General features: G+C 48.0%; 1 protein-coding gene across 1 annotated transcript in view; it reads left to right on the top strand.

The window, feature by feature from the left end:
* Window positions 1–18,668, top strand: part of LOC134351189 (myelin-associated glycoprotein-like) — a 469,309-nt gene that overhangs the window by 359,157 nt on the left and 91,484 nt on the right.

The following is an 18,668-nucleotide window of genomic DNA, read 5'->3' as shown; positions in this document are numbered from 1 at the left end:
ATTTTTCATCACACTGGTCATCACAGATTAGAGAGAACACTGCACCCCTGACGTTCTTCTCTTTGAAGAGGATTGGGCACTGGCAATCATCCACGGACCTTGACAAGGCACTCTTCAGCAGAGTATAGAAGATGAGTGCAGGCTACAAAGTGTGGTCAGAACCCAAATGCCTGTAGAGTGCCCACCAGGAAACTGGTTTACTTGCTCAAATGGTTATGCACTTTGGCAGAAGAAATAAACGGGCAGACTATTATTTAAATGGGGAGAGAATTCAAAGTTCTGAGATGCAACGGGACTTGGGAGTCCTCGTACAGGATACCCTTAAGGTTAACCTCCAGGTTGAGTCAGTAGTGAAGAAGGCGAATGCAATGTTGGCATTCGTTTCTAGACGAATAGAGTATAGGAGCAGGGATGTGATGTTGAGGCTCTATAAGGTGCTGGTGAGACCTCACTTGGAGTACTGTGGGCAGAAAGGATGTACTGACGTTGGAGAGGGTACAGAGAAGATTCACTAGAATGATTCTGGGAATGAGAGGGTTAACATATGAGGAATGTTTGTCTGCTCTTGGACTGTATTCCTTGGAGTTTAGAAGAATGAGGGGAGACCTCATAGAAGCATTTCGAATGTTAAAAAGCATGGACAGAGTGGATGTGGCAAAGTTGTTTCCCATGATGGGCGAGTTTAGTACAAGAGGGCATGACTTAAGGATTGAAGGGCACCCATTCAGAACAGAGATGTGAATAAATTTTTTTAGTCAGAGGGTGGTGAATCTATGGAATTTGTTGCCACGGGCAGCAGTGGAGGCCAAGTCATTGGGTGTATTTAAGGCAGAGATTGATAGGTATCTGAGTAGCCAGGGCATACAAAGGTTATAGTGAGAAGGCGGGGGAGTGGGACTAAATGGGAGAATGGATCAGCTCATGATAAAATGGCGGAGCAGACTCAATGGGCCGAATGGCTGACTTCTGCTCCTTTGTCTTACGGTCTTATGTCTTCTTGTGGTCATGAGAGAGAAACAGTGCTGGGGACCCAGTCAGGTCTTGGACTAGATGGACATTGTCCTGCATGGACCACCCCGGGTCGAGAGGCCGAGTGTACTCCTGATATGGCCAATGGCAATGGCAATTGTCTTGGCCCAGTGTTGAAACAGGTGATTCATCCTGACCAGTTCCCTTCCCGTGAGAGTGGAGCCACTCTGTACTCTACTCTTTCCAGAAAGAGCAAGAATACTCATTGGCTGCTGGACTTGAGAGTTGTCAGTTTCACCTTGTGACCCACCATCCACTGAACTTGTGGATTGACCTGACGTCTCTCACCAGGTCGTCCAGGAAAGATTTAAGCTGCCACCTATCATTCCCAGACACTGAACTCCTCTTCCCCTTCCCTTTCCAGCATGCTAGACAAGAGTAGGGAGGCTAGTTTTGGCTGATGCTCGCAGAGGTGAGAATAACCTCTTTGTTCACCTCAGTGGGTATCAATGGGCACTTCTCAGGATGGATGAGGATGTTCATTGTTCATTGTCAAATGAGTCTCCCTCTGCACCAGCCACTGTATCTTCCTCCCTGTGTATACTAACAGATGGGAGCACTTCTAACCTAAATGTGCAGTGGGTACATTGTTTATACCTGTCAACTCCACCTTCACTTCAGCCCTACTCCCGGGAACACCAAAGGAGGGATCATCCCCAGGAATTCCCTGTGAATGATGGGTTAATGGGGTCAGCATAGAGAGTACATCTCTCTCCTCAGGCCCAAGTGTTCCCTGACAACTCCAGTTCTCAGGGTCTACCTGGAGCCTGATCCTGAAAGTGAGAGGGGCTGGCTGCTGCTTCGCCATCATTATCCAGTGTACTCGCCTCGAGAGAGGCACTCTCTGTTAAGTCCACAGTGGAGGGCACAGGGGCTTTTTCAGTTGCCAGATCAGGGGCAACACCACCTTCAACAACTCCTTCCTGCACACACACTCCACACACCACAGGGCTCGAGGCTACATCTAGGGACCCACATAGATTCCCTCCCCATCTGGTGACTCCCCCACGTCTGCAATCTCTACCCTGTTAGGAGAAGAGCTCCCTCTCCTCTTCGGGCTGGAAGTGCACTCTCGGCACTCTCTGCTTCCATCTTCCCGTCCACCAACGCACTTCCCTAAGCCTCCAGCTGAACTTCAGTGCAAGCAGGTTCCGTGGCACAGGACACAGGGCAGACGTGAGCTCTGCGTTCTCAATGGCCTTCTTCCTATTGTGTTTGGATTTTGTCTTCACCCTCCTGCCTTGCGGAGTCTCCTCCCCATTCCCTGCTGCATCCTCCCTGCATGTAGCCTCAAGTTCCCCCACCCAAACCTACAGGGGCAGAAACAGGCACAGGGATAGGGGCAAGAGCAGAGGCAGCTGGGGCATTGGTGCTTGAGATGGACTCTCTGGGCTGGAGTTGGGACACATCCTCCGAAACTGCCCCACTTCCCCGCACGTGTGGCACCGTGGGTGCTCTGAACTCCAGTACACCCGGTAGATTTCCACTTCAATTCACACAGTAAATCGACCCTCAATGTCCTCCTCCTGTGCCAGCTGCATGAACACGTTGATGGAAAGAGATAATGTCGCAGAGGGTGTGATGATTGAACTTGTGCCTAATGGCAGTGATCTCAGATCTTACTTGACCCAAGTGGGTAAGATGGGAAAGGAGGATCTCATTAGGGATGAAGGGATTGAGTCCGAGGATGATCCGCTGTTGCTAGATCCAACTGTGGGAAGAACATTCCCCATTCTCAGCCCTCTGCAGAGAGCTTGATGCAACAACTCCTTGGTCCTCATGTAAAACACCACCTTACCCCACTCCTCCTCAGAGGCCGGCATACTGCCGACGCCAACCAAATCCTCTGTGGCCTCTGAGCAATCCGGAAGGCAGAACACATTGCACCCTGCGTTTATTCCACACTGACCGAAACAGGACACTGTCCGCGGTTTTAACAGCCTTTGCATATCAAGCAGTGATAAATCAAAAAACTGAACTTTATTTGTTGTCTGCAAGAAGTGTCACCCCTCATCTGAGAGGAATCTTCAATTCTAATCCTTGGTGGATGGATTTCCAGTGACTAAACTCTGTTAGTTGTTCAAAGGGATAACAATCACATGCTGGTCGTAGAGGTAATGAAAGGGTTATTAATCTTATCTTTGCATGAATAGAGGTTTAAACTGTTGTGGTTATGCCAGAATACAGATGTTAGGAGTGCATTGTAAATTGCTGATGGGTGGTGTCGAAGGCCACCCCCTCTGTTCAGGGATGGGTTTTCCAGTTTGACAAAGGGGGAGTCTGGAAACTGGAGGGAGTTTCACTCTGTGTTTCACCTAGGAGTGTGTGATGGGACAATGTGGAGGGAGTCTCACTCCCTGTCTCACCCCGGGTGTGTGTGATGGAACAGAGCAGAGAGAGCTTCACTCTGTTTCTGATCCTCAGAGGGTGTAATGGAACAGTGTGGGGTGAGTTTCACTCTGCCTGATACCTAGAGTGTGTGATTGGATTGTGTTGAATGAGTTTCTTTCAGTGTCTGATCAGACACAGTATGGAGGGAGTTTCACTCTGTACCTCACCCTTGAGTGTGTGGTGGGCCAGTGTGGAAGGAGTTTCACTCTGTGCCTGATCCTGGAAATTTTTAATGGATTGATGTGAAGGGAGCTTCAGTCTGTGTCTGACCCCAGAAGTGTGTAATGGGACTGTGTGGAGCGAGTTTCACTCCGTGTCTGTCCCGAGAGTCTGTGATTGGACTGTGTGGAATGAATTTCTCTCTGTCTATCCCAGGAGTGTCTGATGTTACACCGTGCGGAGGGAGCTTCACTCTGTGCCTGACCCTGGGATTGTGAGATGAGATGGTGAGGAGGGAGCTTGCGTTTGTGCCTGACCCTTTGAGTGTGCGATGGGACAGTGATGAAGGAGCTTCACACTGTGTCTGACCTCAGGAGTGAGTGATGGTCTACTGTGTACGGAGCTTAACTCTATGTCTGATCCTGGAATTGTGTGGTGGGACAGTGTGGAGAGAGATTCACTTGAGAGTATGTGATTAGACTATGTGGATTGAATTTCTCTCTGTGTCTGTCCCCGGGAGTGTCTGATGAGACTCAGTGCGGAGGGAACTTCACTCTGTGTCTGACCCCAGGATTGTGTGGTGGGACGGTGTGGAGGGAGCTTCACTCTGTGTCTGACTTCTGGAGTGTGTAATGGGACAGTGTGGAGTGAGCTTCACTCAGTTTCTGATCCTGAGAGTATTTGATTAGACTATGTGGATTGAATTTCTCTCTGTGTCTGTCCCCGGGAGTGTCTGATGAGACTCAGTGTGGAGGGACCTTCACTCTGTGTCTGATCCTGGGGTTGCATGATGAGATGGTACGGAGGAAGTTTGGATTTGTGCCTGCACCATGAGTATGTGATGGGACAGTGTGAAGGGATTTTAACTCTGTGTCTGACACTGGGAGTGTGTGTGATTGGACGGTGTGGAGGGAGCTTCACTTTGTGTCTGAATGCAGGTGTTCATGATGGGACGGTGTGGTGGGACCTTCTCTCTGGTCTGATCCTGGGAAATTTTGATGGGATGATCTGGAGGGAGCTTCATTTGTGTCTAATCTCGAGAGTATGTGATGGGATGGAGTGGAGGGACTTTCACTCTGTGTCTGACTTTTAGAGTGTGTAATGGGACAGTGTGGAGTGAGATTCACTCTGTATCTGATCCCGAGAATGTATGATTGGACTGTGTGGAATGAATTTTTCTCTGTATCTGTGTGTGTGAAAGAGGGTGAGGATGGAGCTTCACTTTGTGTCTGAACCCGGGAATGTGTGATGGGATAGTGAGGAGGGAGTTTTACTCCATCCGACCCTGGGAGTGTGTGTTGTGACACAGTGTGCAGGGAATTTCATTCTATGTCAGACCTAGGGAGTGTGTGATGAGATGGTGTGGAGGGAGTTTTACTGCGTGTCTGACCCTGGGACTGTGTGATGGAACGGTGTGTGTGGATTTTCACTCTGTGTCTGATCCTGGGTGTGTGCAATTGAATAGAGTGGAGAGAGTTTAATTTTGTGTCAATTCCCGAGAGTGTGTGATGGGGTGGTGTTTAGGGAGTTTCACTCTGTCTCACCCCGGGCATATGTATTGGGACTGTGTGGATGGAGCTTGACTTCCTGTCTGAACCTGGGAGAGTGTGATTGGACAGTGTGGAGCTTCGCACTCTGTGTCTGACTCCAGAAGTTCATGATGGGACTGTGTGGAGGGAGCTTCACTCTGTGTCTAATCCCGAGAGTGTGTGATTGTACGGAGTGGAGAGATTTTACTCTGTGTCCAACCTCTGGATTGTGTAATAGGACAGTGTGGAGTGAGTTTCACTCCATGTCTGATCCTGAAAGAGTGATTCCTACTCATTCTCCGTCCACTCACTCTCCCTCCTCTCGCTCCCCTCACTCTCCCTCTCCTTCCTCCCCCTCTTTCCCTCCACCCTAGCCCTCCTTCTCCCCTCCCTCAACCTTCCATCCCCCTCTCTCTCCCTTGAATGTTCCTCCCCCATCTCCCCGTACACCATTCCTCCTCTCTCCCTCTGATTTCTCCTTCCCCTTTCCTTGCTGCTCTCTCCCCCTACCTTCACCACCTCCACTCTCCCCAACCCACTCCCCCTCTCCTTCCCCTCTCTCCCTGCCTTCTCTCTCCCTCTCTCTCACCTCTCTCTCATCCCTCTCCCTTTCCCCTCCCACCGTCTCCCTCCCCTCCCCCTCTCCCTACACCTCATCCCAACCCCTCCCTCTCCCTCTCCCTCTCCCTCAATCTGTCTCACATCTAGCCCATCCCTGCCCCCCTTCCACCATCTCCACCCCCATCAGCCCCGTTTCATGCCCTCATCACACTTTCCCCTCTTCCCACTCCCCTCTTCTCTCTCTTCTTCTCTCCCATCTTCCCTCCTCTCCCCATCCTCTCTCTTCGTCTTTCCTCTCTGCACCTCTCTTCACCTCCCTCCACCTCTCTCCCCATCCCCCTTTCTCCCCCCTTTCTCCCCTTCTCTTCCCCTCCTTTCCCCTCCCTCACCCTCCCTCTTCTTCCCTCCCCTTCCTCCCCTCCCCTTCTCCCTCCCCGTCTCCCTCCCCCTCCCTCTCCCCTCTCCCCCTCCCCCTCTCTCCCCTTCACCCTTCCCCTTCAACCCCTACTCTCCATTCTCCCCCTTTCACTCTCAAATCTCTGCCTAACCACCCCCTCTCTTTCCCCCTCTATACCCCTCCACCGCTCTTTCTCTCTTCTCTACCCCTCTCCTCAACACTCCCCCTTCCCCCATTAGTACCCACTCTCCCCCACTCTTCCCAGTGCCCCCATCTCTGGCACTCTCCCTCCCTACATCCCCCTCTCCCCTTTCTCTCCCCATTTTTCCCCTTCTCCTGCTCTCCCCCCCCTCTCTCCTCCCTCTCTCCCCCCTCTCTCCCCCCTCTCCCCCCTTTCTCTCCCCCCATCTCTCTCCCCACCTTTTCTCCTCATCAAAAAGCTCCAGTCCCTTGTTAGATCTGGTGATATTTATCCAGAGGTCCTTCGGAAGTTAAGAATGAGGCAGAAAACTTGATGGTTATGGTTGTTTATTAATTGTGACAGGAGCAAAGAACGAGCACATAAAGAAAGAAAACAAAGAAGTTGTGGTCACCTTCAACAAAAAAAAACAAATTGAGTAGATAAGGCACAATCTATTGAGTAGCAGTCTAGTTGTGGGTGATATGTGCTGCAGGAAAACGTCCAGAAAAATGCAGAACCAGCTATACAACAACTGCTGAAAATTTACTCGGCAATTACACATAAAGCTAATTACAGAAAAATTGCAGGCAAGCGTAGGAAAGTGAAATCTGAAGAAAATAAAGGAAAAATAACAATTCTACACCTAATCCAGCACCTTGCAACATCCTTGTAGAGCAACACAGAAGAGAGCTGAAAGAAATCAATAGGTCAGCCGGCATCTATCTTTGGATGGGTTCAACCCAAAGTGCCATCTGTCTGTTTTCTTCCACAGATGCTGCCTAAACTGACGAGTTCCTCCAGTATTTTGTGTAAGGCTTCATTTTTTCAGAATCCACAGCAATCTGCATTGTGCCTCCAACATCCGTGTGAATCTCCTCTGCACCTTTTTCTGTACAGTCACATGCTTCACCGGTCCGGTGACACGAACTGAACACAGTTGTAGCCGAGCCAATGTTCTCTGCAGTTGTAGCATCATTTCTCTGCTTGTGTACTCTGTTCCTCAGCTAATAACAGCAAGCATCCCATAGCCCTTCTTCACACCTTTTACTTCAGTGCAGCACGGTAATTGGGACATGGGACACGTGGGCTTGTAGGGTCGGTAGGGTCTTACTGTACTGAATCTATAAATGAATAAAAACAATATTAGTTTGCTGACACTTTGACTGCAGAAATTCGATCCCCGATGTTATGTGTGGCCCTGTCATTAATTATTTATACCCTTCCCTCACTAACCCTTCCTCTAATCACAACACACTAATCGAGGTGAGATTCTACTGCTCTCTCTCAGTTGGGTTCTCCCTCAATACTGCCATTCTGACAGCAGACTGCTTGTTCTGTTCTCTGACCCTCCATCGGTATTAGTTTTTTAACAGTGGGACAATCCCACAATCCTGCCCCAGACTGAATACTCACATCTTCTTTTCTCACACAATGCCACAATCTGTTGTCTTCACTGTGGGCAATACTCCAACAGTATGTTTGCTGTTATTTTTTGTTTCTACGTGTTTGCATGTCGGGTGTGCGCGCGTATATGTGTGTGTGTGTTTCTACATTTGTGCATGTACCTCTGTGTATGCATGTATGTTGTATGGGTGTGCATTTTTCTGTGTGTTTTTTGTTCTTTATTTCTATGTTTGTTTTTATGTTTCTGTATGGTTGCGTGTTAGTGTGTGTGTGGTTCTGCGTTTTATGTGTGTATGTTTCTGTGTTTTATGTGTGTTTTGCAGATATGCTTTTCTGCGTTTCTGTGTCTGTGAGTTTCTGTTTTGTGAATATGTAGGTCAGTGAAGGGTCTGTTCATGTGGGGAGTGGTGTGTTGTTGGAGTGAGGAAGGAGAGAGAGGATCGAATGGAGTAGGAGGTGAAGGGGGGCAGGGGGACTGGAGAGGGTGTGTGGGGAAGTGAGGAGAGTGTGGTGGTGCAAAGTATCCTTTGTACTCTCAGAGGTGCTAGTATGTCTCCCATTTGAGAATGAGACCCTCTCCGTGGTGTCACAACAGCAGTTTACACTCAGTCTCAGCAAATCCAAGGAACTGACTGTGAAGTTCAGGAAGGGGAAGTTGGGAGAACATACTCCAGTCCTCATCCTGGGGTCAGCGGTGGAAAGGCTTCAAGTTCCCGGGCATCAACATCTCTGAGGATCTGTTCTGGATCCAACATGTTGAAGCATCATGAAGGAGGCCACCACTGGCTACATTTCATTAGGACTTTGAGTATGTTACACTGTGCAGCTACCCGGGGGAGGGATAGTGGAAGGAACTGTCAATGTTTTGGGACTGACAGTGAAGCGGAGAGAGTCAGTGTCGAGAGTGACTGGTGTAAGACCATAAGACAAAGGAGCAGAAGTCAGCCATTCGGCCCATCGAGTCTGCTCCGCCATTTTATCATGAGCTTATCCATTCTCCCATTTAGTCCTACTCCCCCGCCTTCTCACCATAACCTTTGATGCCTTGGCTACTCAGATACCTATCAATCTCTGCCTTAAATACACCCAATGACTTGGCCTCCACTGCCACCCTTGGCAACAAATTCCATAGATTCACCACTCTCTGGCTAAAAAAATTTCTTCGCATTTCTGTTCTGAATGGTCGCCCTTCAATCCTTAAGTCATGCCCTCTTGTACTAGACTCCCCCATCATGGGAAACAACTTTGCCACATCCACTCTGTCCATGCCTTTCAACATTCAAAATGTTTCTATGAGGTCACCCCACATTCGTCTAAACTCCAAGGAATACAGTCCAAGAGCGGACAAACGTTCCTCATATGTTAACCCTCTCATTCCCAGAATCATTCTAGTGAATCTTCTCTGTACCCTCTCCAATGTCAGCAAATCCTTTCTTAAATAGGGAGACCAAAACGGCCCACAGTACTCCAAGTGAGGTCTTACCAGTGCCTTATGGAGCCTCAACATCACATCCCTGCTCCTATACACTATTCCTCGAGAAATGAATGCCAACATTGCATTCGACTTCTTCACCACCGACTCAACCTGGAGGTTAACCTCAAGGGTATCCTGCACAAGGACTCCTAAGCCCCATTGCATCACAGAACTTTGAATTCTCTCCCCATTTAAATAATAGTCTGCCCATTTATTTCTTCTGCCAAAGTGCATAACCATACACTTTCCAACATTGTATTTCATTTGCCACTTCTTTGCCCATTCTTCCAATCTATCCAAGTCTCTCTGCAGACTCTCTGTTTCCTCAGCAGCACTGGACCCTCCACCTATCTTCGTATCATCAGCAAACTTAGCCACAAAGCCCTCTATTCCGTAATCCAAATCGTTGATGTACAATGTAAAAAGAAGCAGCCCCAACACGGACCCTTGTGGAACACAGCTGGTAACCAGCAGCCAACCAGAATAGGATCCCTTTATTCCCACTCTCTGTTTCCTGCCAATCAGCCAACGCTCTATCCACGTATGTAACTTTCTTGTAATTCCATGGGCTCTTATCTTGTTAAGCAGCCTCATGTGTAGCACCTTGTCAAAGGCCTTCTGAAAATCCAAATATACAACATCCACTGCATCTCCCTTGTCTAGCCGATTTGTAATTTCCTCAAAAAATTGTAATAGGTTTCTCAGGCAGGATTTTCCTTTAAGGAATCCATGCTTGCTAAGTTCTGCCTATCTTGTCATAAGCCTCCAGGTACTCCATAACCTCATCCTTGACAATCGACTCCATCCACTTCCCAACCACCGATGTCAAGCTAACAGGGCTATAATTTCCTTTTTGCTTCCTTGCCAGCTTCTTAAATAGAGGAGTGACATTTGCAATCTCGCAGTCCTCCGGAACCTTGCCAGAATCTATCGATTTTTGAAAGATCATCGCTAATGCCTTAGCAATCTCCACAGCTACTTCCTTCAGAACACGAGGCTGCATTCCATCTGGTCCTGGAGATTTATCTACCTTTAGACTATTCAGCTTCCTGAGTACTTTCTCTGTCGTAATTGTGACTGCGCCCACTTCTCTTCCCTGCCACCCTTGAGTGTCCCGTATACTGCTGATGTCTTCCTAGTGAAGACTGATGCAAAATACTCATTCAGTTCCTCCGCCATCTCCTTAACTCCCATTGCAATTTCTCCAGCATCATTTTCTATCAGTCCTGTATCTAATCTCACCTGTCTTTTACTCTTTATATAGTTGAAAAAGCTTTTAGTATCCGGTTTGATATTATTTGCTAACTTCCTTTCATAGTTAAACTTTTCCCTCTGAATGACCTTCTTAGTTTCCTTTTGTAGGCTTTTTAAAACTTCCCAATCCTCTGTCTTCCCACTAATTTTTGCTTCCTTGTATGCCCTCTCCTTTGCTTTAACTTTGGCTTTGACTTCTCTTGTCAGCCAAGGTTGCATCCTTTTTCCATTTGAAAATTTCTTCTTTTTTGGAATATACCTGTCTTGCACCTTCCTCACTTCTCACATAAACTCCAGCCACTGCTGTTCTGCCGTATTTCTCATCAGTGTCCCTTTCCAGTCAACTTTGGCCAGTTCCTCTCTCATGCCGCTGTAATTTCCTTTACTCCACTGAAATACCGACACATTGGATTTCGGCTTCTCTTTTTCAGATTTCACAGTAAACTTAATCATGTTATGATCACTGCCTCCTAAGGGTTCCTTCACCTCAATCTCTCTAATCACCTCCGATTCATTACACAATACCCAATCCAGTACAGCCGATCCCCTAGTAGGCTCAACAACAAGCTGTTCTAAAAAGCCATCTCGCAGCTATTCTTCAAATTCTCCCTCTTGAGATCCAGTTGCTGACCTGATTTTCCTAATCCACTCGCATGTTAAAATCCCCCACATTTATCATAACACTGCCCTCCTGACAAGCCTTTTCTATTTCCTGTTGAATTTTGTAGCCCATATCACTGCAGCTGTTTGGAGGCCTGTATATAACGCCATCAGGGTCCTTTTACCCCTGCGCTTTCTTAGCTCAACCAATAAAGATTCTGCACCTTCCGATCCTATGTCACCTTTTTCTAATGATTTGATATCATTTCTTACCAATAACGCCACCCCCTTTGCCTACCTTCCTATCCTTCCGATACACCGTGTATCCTTGGACATTCAGCTCCCAGAGACATGCATCCTTTAGCCACGTCTCTAATGGCCACAATATCATACCTGCCAATCTGTAGCTGTACGACAAGATCATCCACCTTATTCCTTATGCTGCGTGCATTAAGTATAACACCTTAAGGCCAATATTTGGAACTTCTTGCTTTGATTGCACTGCAACTCATCCCATTAGCTACAAATTTGCCCCATCACCTGCCTGTCTTTCCTGACATCTTTACTGCTCACTAGCTTAGATTTATTTCTGTCTTTGCCTTCCTCCATTCTATCATTCTAGTTCCCATCCCCCTGCCAAATTAGTTTAAACCCTCCCTAACAGCTCTATTAAACCTTCCTAACAGGATATTGGTCCACTTCAGGTTCAGGAGTAACCTGTCCATTTCGAACAGGTCATACTTCCCCCAGAAGAGATCCCAATGATCCAAGAATCTGAAGCCCTGCCCCCTGCACCAGTCTCTCAGCCATACATTCATCTGCCTGATCCTACTATTCTTGCCCTCGTTAGCACGTGGCACAGGTAGCAATCCCGAGATTATTATCCAGGAGGTCCTGCTTCTCAGCTTCCTTCCTAGCTCCCGGAAATCTCTCTTCAGGACCTCCTCCCTTCTCCTATCTATGTCTACCTATGACTACCACATTCCTCTTCTCCCTCCTTCCCTCCTGCACAACAGCACCAGGCTCAGTGCCAGAGACCCGGTCACCGTAGGCGTCCCCTGTCAGGTCATTCCCCTCAACAGCACCTAGAACAAGATACTTGTTGCTGACGGGGATAGCCACAGGTGTGCTCTCCACTATCCGGGCATTTTCCTGCCCTCTCCTGACAGTCACCCAGTTTTCTGACCCCTATAGCCTAGGGATGATTATGTCCCTGTAGCTCCTGTCTATCACCTCTTCACTTTCCCTAATAAGTGGTACGTCATCAAGCTGCAGCTCCAGATCCCTAACACGGACCCTGAGGAGCTGCATCTCGGTGCACCTGGCGCAGATGTGGCCATCCGGGAGGCTGAAGATCTACCAGGATTCCCACATCTGACACCCTGAACAAAGCATTAACCCTGCAGACATGCTACCTGATTCTACAGGAATGAAACAGGAAAAATAAGTCTACTCACTCACTTACCTAGACAAGCAGACGAACTTTTTAAACCGTTAGCTCGTACCGTTAGCTGTGTAAAACCTGCTGTTCCTGTCTGTCTGGGCCGATTCACCAAGGGGAAAAAAAAGAGCTGGTGCTTCGCTTTCGCCTCTTCCTGTTACCGCCAAAGCCCGTTGAAACCAAAGCCCTACAATCGGCTACCACTCATTCCGCTGCCCGCTCCGACTGCTGCCCGCTGTATAGGGTGGTCCAATTTTTAAACTCTCTGTGCTGTCCTGTCTACATCATGTGTCTGCGCAGTCTCGTTCTTCTTTCACTTGAAGAAGTTTAAAAAAAAACTGCCTTCCTTCAGAATTCAGCTCCCATGCTGCTCTGCTTGTCCCGATCCAAAAGACAGCCGTTGGAAGTAACCTTCCTGTGGTGGTGTATGTTGGTGTATTGGGTGGGATGGTGGGAGAGAGTTTGGATGATGGGCTGGGTGAGCTGGATAGGGGAGGGGGAGGTAAAATCAAAGCCTGGAGGAAACTCAAGGAAATTCTCCTGGGCTCAGCTACAACCCCAGTGCATATTCCATTTACAGGTAAATCCATCACCTTTCAATCCCCCTCACGCCCTTCTATTTTGTCCTCTTCCCCATTCCACAGCCTTCCTTCACCCATCCACTCACCCATTTCACTCTCTGACTCACCACCCCTCCTCCCCCATCTAATACTGGTTCCGTTTGCCTTCCCCCTTCCCCTAATGGTTCCCATTATCACCTTTATTACTGAGCAGATTCCAGCACCAGTAGAGATAGTTCTTGAACGTCGTAGCTACTCTCATGTAGTTTTGCAGAGAGTATTCTGTTGCGCTCCTGTGTCCAGTTGACAGTGGCTTTGGGTATCAGGAAGTGAGCAACTCACCACAGGGCAACAGTCCTTGAGCATCCCCCCACCATATGTGGATGGTCAAGATGAGTGTCTGGTGAACACCCCCGGAATGTTCAGGGTACATTAAGCGATGGTGACCTCGCCTTGAACATCCTGAGGGGTGTTGAATGAGGGGCTATCACTGAGGTATGGGGCAGCAGGTCAGACTCTCTCTGGTTGTAGGTGGTCATTTCCTGGCATCACTTTGCACAAATGCCACTTGTCACCTGACTATTTCTGGGGAAAACTCGGGTGCCATCCCTGTCCCGAATGGGGTTCTACATCGAGAATGCTTGGAGTTCAACTCATCTGTCTATAGACTGATGGGGTGAGTTCCAATCCACCTTCAGATTCTCCTGAATGGGCCTTTTGTACAAAGAACTCTTGATCTCTGAATGCCCCTCACCATGACCCTTCACTTTATTGTCTGCTTGCACTGCACATTCTCAGCAGCTGTAGCATTTATTCTGCATTCTGTAATTGATTTTTCTTTAATACTACCTTGATGTTCTTATGTATGGAATGATCTGAATGGCTGGCATGGAAACAAAGCTTTTCACTGTATCCTTATACAATAATAAACCAGATACCAATTACAATCACAGTGCCATCGTGAAATTAGTAACCGGAACTTCCGTGCTCTCCTTCACATCATTGACATAAAATGTAAAAAAATAACATTTATTACTCACTCAGAGGAAGTGAGCTTCACAGTTTGAAATGGCATTTAATCCTCCATCCCTAATTGTTGTTGAGAATGTGATTGTGACCTGCCTTCCCCACCACCCCAGGGGATTGACAGTAGAGGATGCCATGACAGCAATGCTACGAAATGTCAGAGAGAAATGGTTGAATTTTCCCTTGTTGGATATCGTTACTGCCTGGCAATTCGATGGCAAATGACATGGTCACCACATAGCTCAGGCTGCGTGTTGCCCAGCGCTTGGCTGTGGACTGCTCCATTACCTGTGGAGTTGTGAATGGTGAACATGGTGCATTTATCACATTTAACCCTCTGATGGATGGAAGGTCATTGATGAAGCAGTGAAGATGTTTGGGCCCAGGGCACCATCCTGTGGAATCCCTGCAGGGACATCCTGTGGCTGAGATGAATCATCTCCCACCACCATGATGTGACAGACCATCAGGCCTAGCAGCAGAATTTTGCCATTCAGCCCATCGTGCTTTTCCTTCATTCATTCATGGCTGATTTATTTTCCCTCTCAACTCCATTCTCCTCCCTCTCTCCCCATAACCTTTGACACCCTCACTAATGAAATTCCCATCAATCTCATCTTTAGATATACTCAATGACTTGGTCTCTACAGCCGACTGTGGCAATGAATACCATATATTCACCACCATATAGTTAACGAAATTCCTCCTCCTCGTTACATTTCAAAAGAGCATTCTTCTATTCTGAGGCTGCGCCCTCTGGTCCTAGACTCTGCCACTACTGTAAACATCATCTGCATGTACACTCTCTCTCCCTTGGCCTTGTATGATTCTGAGCAGTGGAGGACTCCAATGTATCCAGGGCCCCTGATGCCACACTTGATAAAATGCAGCCTTGATGATGAGGGTAGTGAATGCCACCTCACCTTGGGGGTTTGGTTCTCCTGTCTATGTTTGGATCCCAGCTGTGATGAAGTCTGGAGAGGTGGTGACTTTAGCAGAACAGCTTCTGTGAGCAGGTTGTTGCCAAGCAACTGGCCGGGTTAGATGTGTCCTGTTTAATGTGGATAGGATCTACTCAGGCAGATTGTTGGATAGTTGCCAGTGATGTAACTGCACTGGGACAGTCTGGCTAAGGAGGTGGCAGGCTCTGGATCACAAGGCATTGGTACCATTGCCAGGATGTCATTAGGGACCATGGTCTTTCCTGTACCCAAAGCCATCTGTTGTTGATATTGTTGAGTCAACCAAACTGGCAGAAGACTGGTGTTTATTGTGCTGAGGACCAGTGCAGGAGGGGGAAGTAGATCACCTGCTAGGACTGGTGTCCATCGTGCTGGGGACCGCTGCAGGAGGGGGAAATAGATCACCCATCAGGACTGGTGTTCATCGTTCCGGGGATCACTGCAGGAAGACAAGGTGGATCACTTGCTCAACCCTTCAGGTTGAAGGTTGCAGCAAATGGTTTAGTTTTTGCTTTGGGTCTGATGTGACAAACAGAGGCTGCAGTACTGCCCTTTGTGGCACAGCATTCATCAGATCTTCCTCAGATTAGTCCTTCCTTGCTTCCCATTAGCCAGCCCAACTTGACTTCATGTGTTATCTTCTGCACCTGTTCATCTACAACAATAACCTTTGATGCCTAATCTCTGGAAATCAAAGCCTTGGTGGGACCATTGATAGTAAAACTTGGGACAGGGTAGTTCTCCATGTCTGTGCAGAGATAATGACATTGATCAAAGTGATCTGGAAATGGACAGTGTCCAAGATCCACTCCCCTAGAAGTGATCAACCTGGCTTCTCAACCCATGGTCCAATTAATGCAACTCACCCACTTTTCCTCACCTTTCCACCCACCCTCACACCCTTTGTATGGGCCTGGACATGGTGCACCAGACAAGCCAAGGTGCCCCAGGCAACATCATACAACACCCATATCCCTGGTAGATACTTCTGGTCACACAAGGGTGGCTCTGTCCATCAAGAAGCAATTGCAACCTCTCAGCAAGAGGCAACATCTCTCAATGCCATGATTAATCACATACCAATGGGCGTGTTTATATGGAGCGCTGCTAAAATAAACCAGTGTTCATCATCAAAGACCCCCTGCTATCCAGGCCATTGATTAAAAATTATCTTTGACTTTGGCATTAAGGGCATCACACAGTGTCCAAAGCACCATACAAATTGGACTGGCTGTGGCTGATTGAGAAAATGCATAGTTGTTGGACTGAAGCATGTGTTCTGCTTCACTGAGGACATTTCAACCGAAGATGTCCCAGACAGGAATGTGGACAGGCAGCCTGACATGTTGACATTAGAAACATGGACACAAGGAGCTGCATTGCCAAGGAGAGAAAAGAAATCCAATAGAAACGAACAACTGAGAGAAGTAAAACTGACCTTTAATTCCACACTCAATAAATGCAACAATGGACAAATCCTGCGTGGAACATACACTCAGTGATTACTTCCAATTATCTGTCAGCAACTTCATGCTTAAAAGCATCCAGATATGGTGAAGAGGTTCATACCAAACATCAGAGTGGTGAAGAAATGTGATTTAAATGACTGACTGTGGTTTGAGTATCTCGGAAACGGCTGATCTCCTGGTATTTTCATATACAACGGTCTCTAGAGTTTACAGTGTGCGGTGTGAAAAACAAACAAACAAGAAATAAAAACTGGTGAGCTGCAATTCAGTGAGGTAAAATGCCTTGTTAATAAGAGACTCAGAGAAGAATGGCCAGACTGATTCAGTTGACAGGAGGGTGACTGTAGCTCAAATAACCATGAGTTACAACAGTGGTGTGCAGAAGAACATCTCTGAGCACACAACAGGTCGAAACTTGAAGAGGGTGAGCTACAGTAGCAAAAGACCACATAACCTGCAATATCAGGACAAGACCCATCTCTGTTTCATTATTCAATGAATATGACTGATTATTGAGCTGATCATCTCTTCCCTCCCCTAACTCCATGCCCTCCGATTCCATTAATATCCAACCAATCAGTACTGTCACTGAACACAGGCAGTGTCTGATCCCCCACCGCCCCGCAAGTAGACTCCCCTTCACAGGGAGCCCAGAGCTGGCTGCAATATTCCAACTGTCCAAGCATCTTCTGTGCAAGGAGAAACAGGTCAATGTTTCAGGACCACGTATGATTTTGGCAAGATATCTTTGCTCTTAAACTTGGATCCCCAAACAATTAGCACCAATGCAGTGTTTCCCTTCACATGCCCAGCGGACCTGCGTTTTAACCATCAGCAACCTGTGCACAGTGAACTATGACAAATTTCATCGAGTCACAAGGTAGGGAAATTGGCCGTTCCACCCCACTTGTCCATGCCAACCAAGAGTACCATCCAAGCACCTTTAGCCCATATCCCTCTGTCCATGTACCTGTCCAGGCATCTTTGCCTCAACCACTTCCTCTGGAAGTTCGTTTCATATTTGGATCAGCCTCTAGGTGAAAAAGATGCACCTGAGTCCCAGTAAATCTCTCCCTTTTCATCTTATACTGTGCTTTAACCCTACCTGTGCCCCTCATACTTTTATACACCTCTATAAGGTCACACCTCGTTCTCCTACGCTCCAAATCTCAGTCTGTTCATCTTCTCTCCATAACTCAGTTCCTTGAGTCCTGACAATGTCCTCGCAAAACTCATCTTCACTCTTTCCTGCAGCTAGGTGCCTAAAACTGAACATTGATTCCCTAACGCTGGGTAAAAGAATGTCTGTATTCAAACTGTCTCATTCAATATTTTACGAAAGAAAATCTTTGTCTTCCTGTTTTTTTTTCCACACAAACCGGATTGTCCCAAATGATGTTGGAGCTGTCGAGTCTGGGCCCAGTCACTCGGCCTGTCTCTGTACAATGCACCCACTCCCCACCCCCACAAGCTCTCTGTCCTCCTCACAGCCCTGTTTAATCTGTCTCTGTCTGTGATTCCAGCACGATGAGGCAACCTGGTGGAGAAAAGTACAGAGACCCAGCAGACATCTGAGACACCCCTAATTTATCCCAACATCCCCCTCCCCACACTCAGGTGTTTTGAGGTCTGCTCACTGTTGTCAGGTCGGGAACACAGTAGCCAGCCCACAGCAGCGAGGGTGACCGAAATCATCTCTAAGTAGAGGGATGAATACTGGCCATGGCTCCCCACCCCTCAGATGATGGAAACCAAGTTCCTTCTTCCCAATAGTGCTGCACTGTCAGAGGTTCCTTCAAAACTCCTTACCTCTCCTCCCACAGTGCAGTTCTCCATCCTGACATCTCATCCCACAACACCATGTTCCCTTCTCACCTCCCTCTCACAGCGCGGGGCTCCCTCACTTGCCCTAACGAGGTGAGGTGCTGCTTCTTGAACTCTCCACCCACAGCACGGCACTCTCTCCACACTTCCCCACCCACAGTGTCATGTTACCTCCACTTCACCCTCCCACACAGCCCCTCCCACAGTGTCGCACTCCCTCCACACTGCCCCTTCCACAGTATCACGCTCGCTCCACACCGCCCCTCCCAGTGTCATGCTCCCTCCACACCACCCCTCTCACAGTGTCACGCTCGCTCCACACCGCCCCCCTCCATTGTCATGCTCCCTCCACACCACCCCTCCCACACTGTCACGCTCCCTCGGCACTGCCCCCACCACATTGTCAA

This window comes from Mobula hypostoma, chromosome 8 (assembly GCF_963921235.1).
Source record: "Mobula hypostoma chromosome 8, sMobHyp1.1, whole genome shotgun sequence".
Taxonomy (NCBI): domain Eukaryota; kingdom Metazoa; phylum Chordata; class Chondrichthyes; order Myliobatiformes; family Myliobatidae; genus Mobula; species Mobula hypostoma.
Note: the sequence above shows the minus strand (reverse complement) of the source record. Positions and strands in the feature narration are given on the sequence as shown.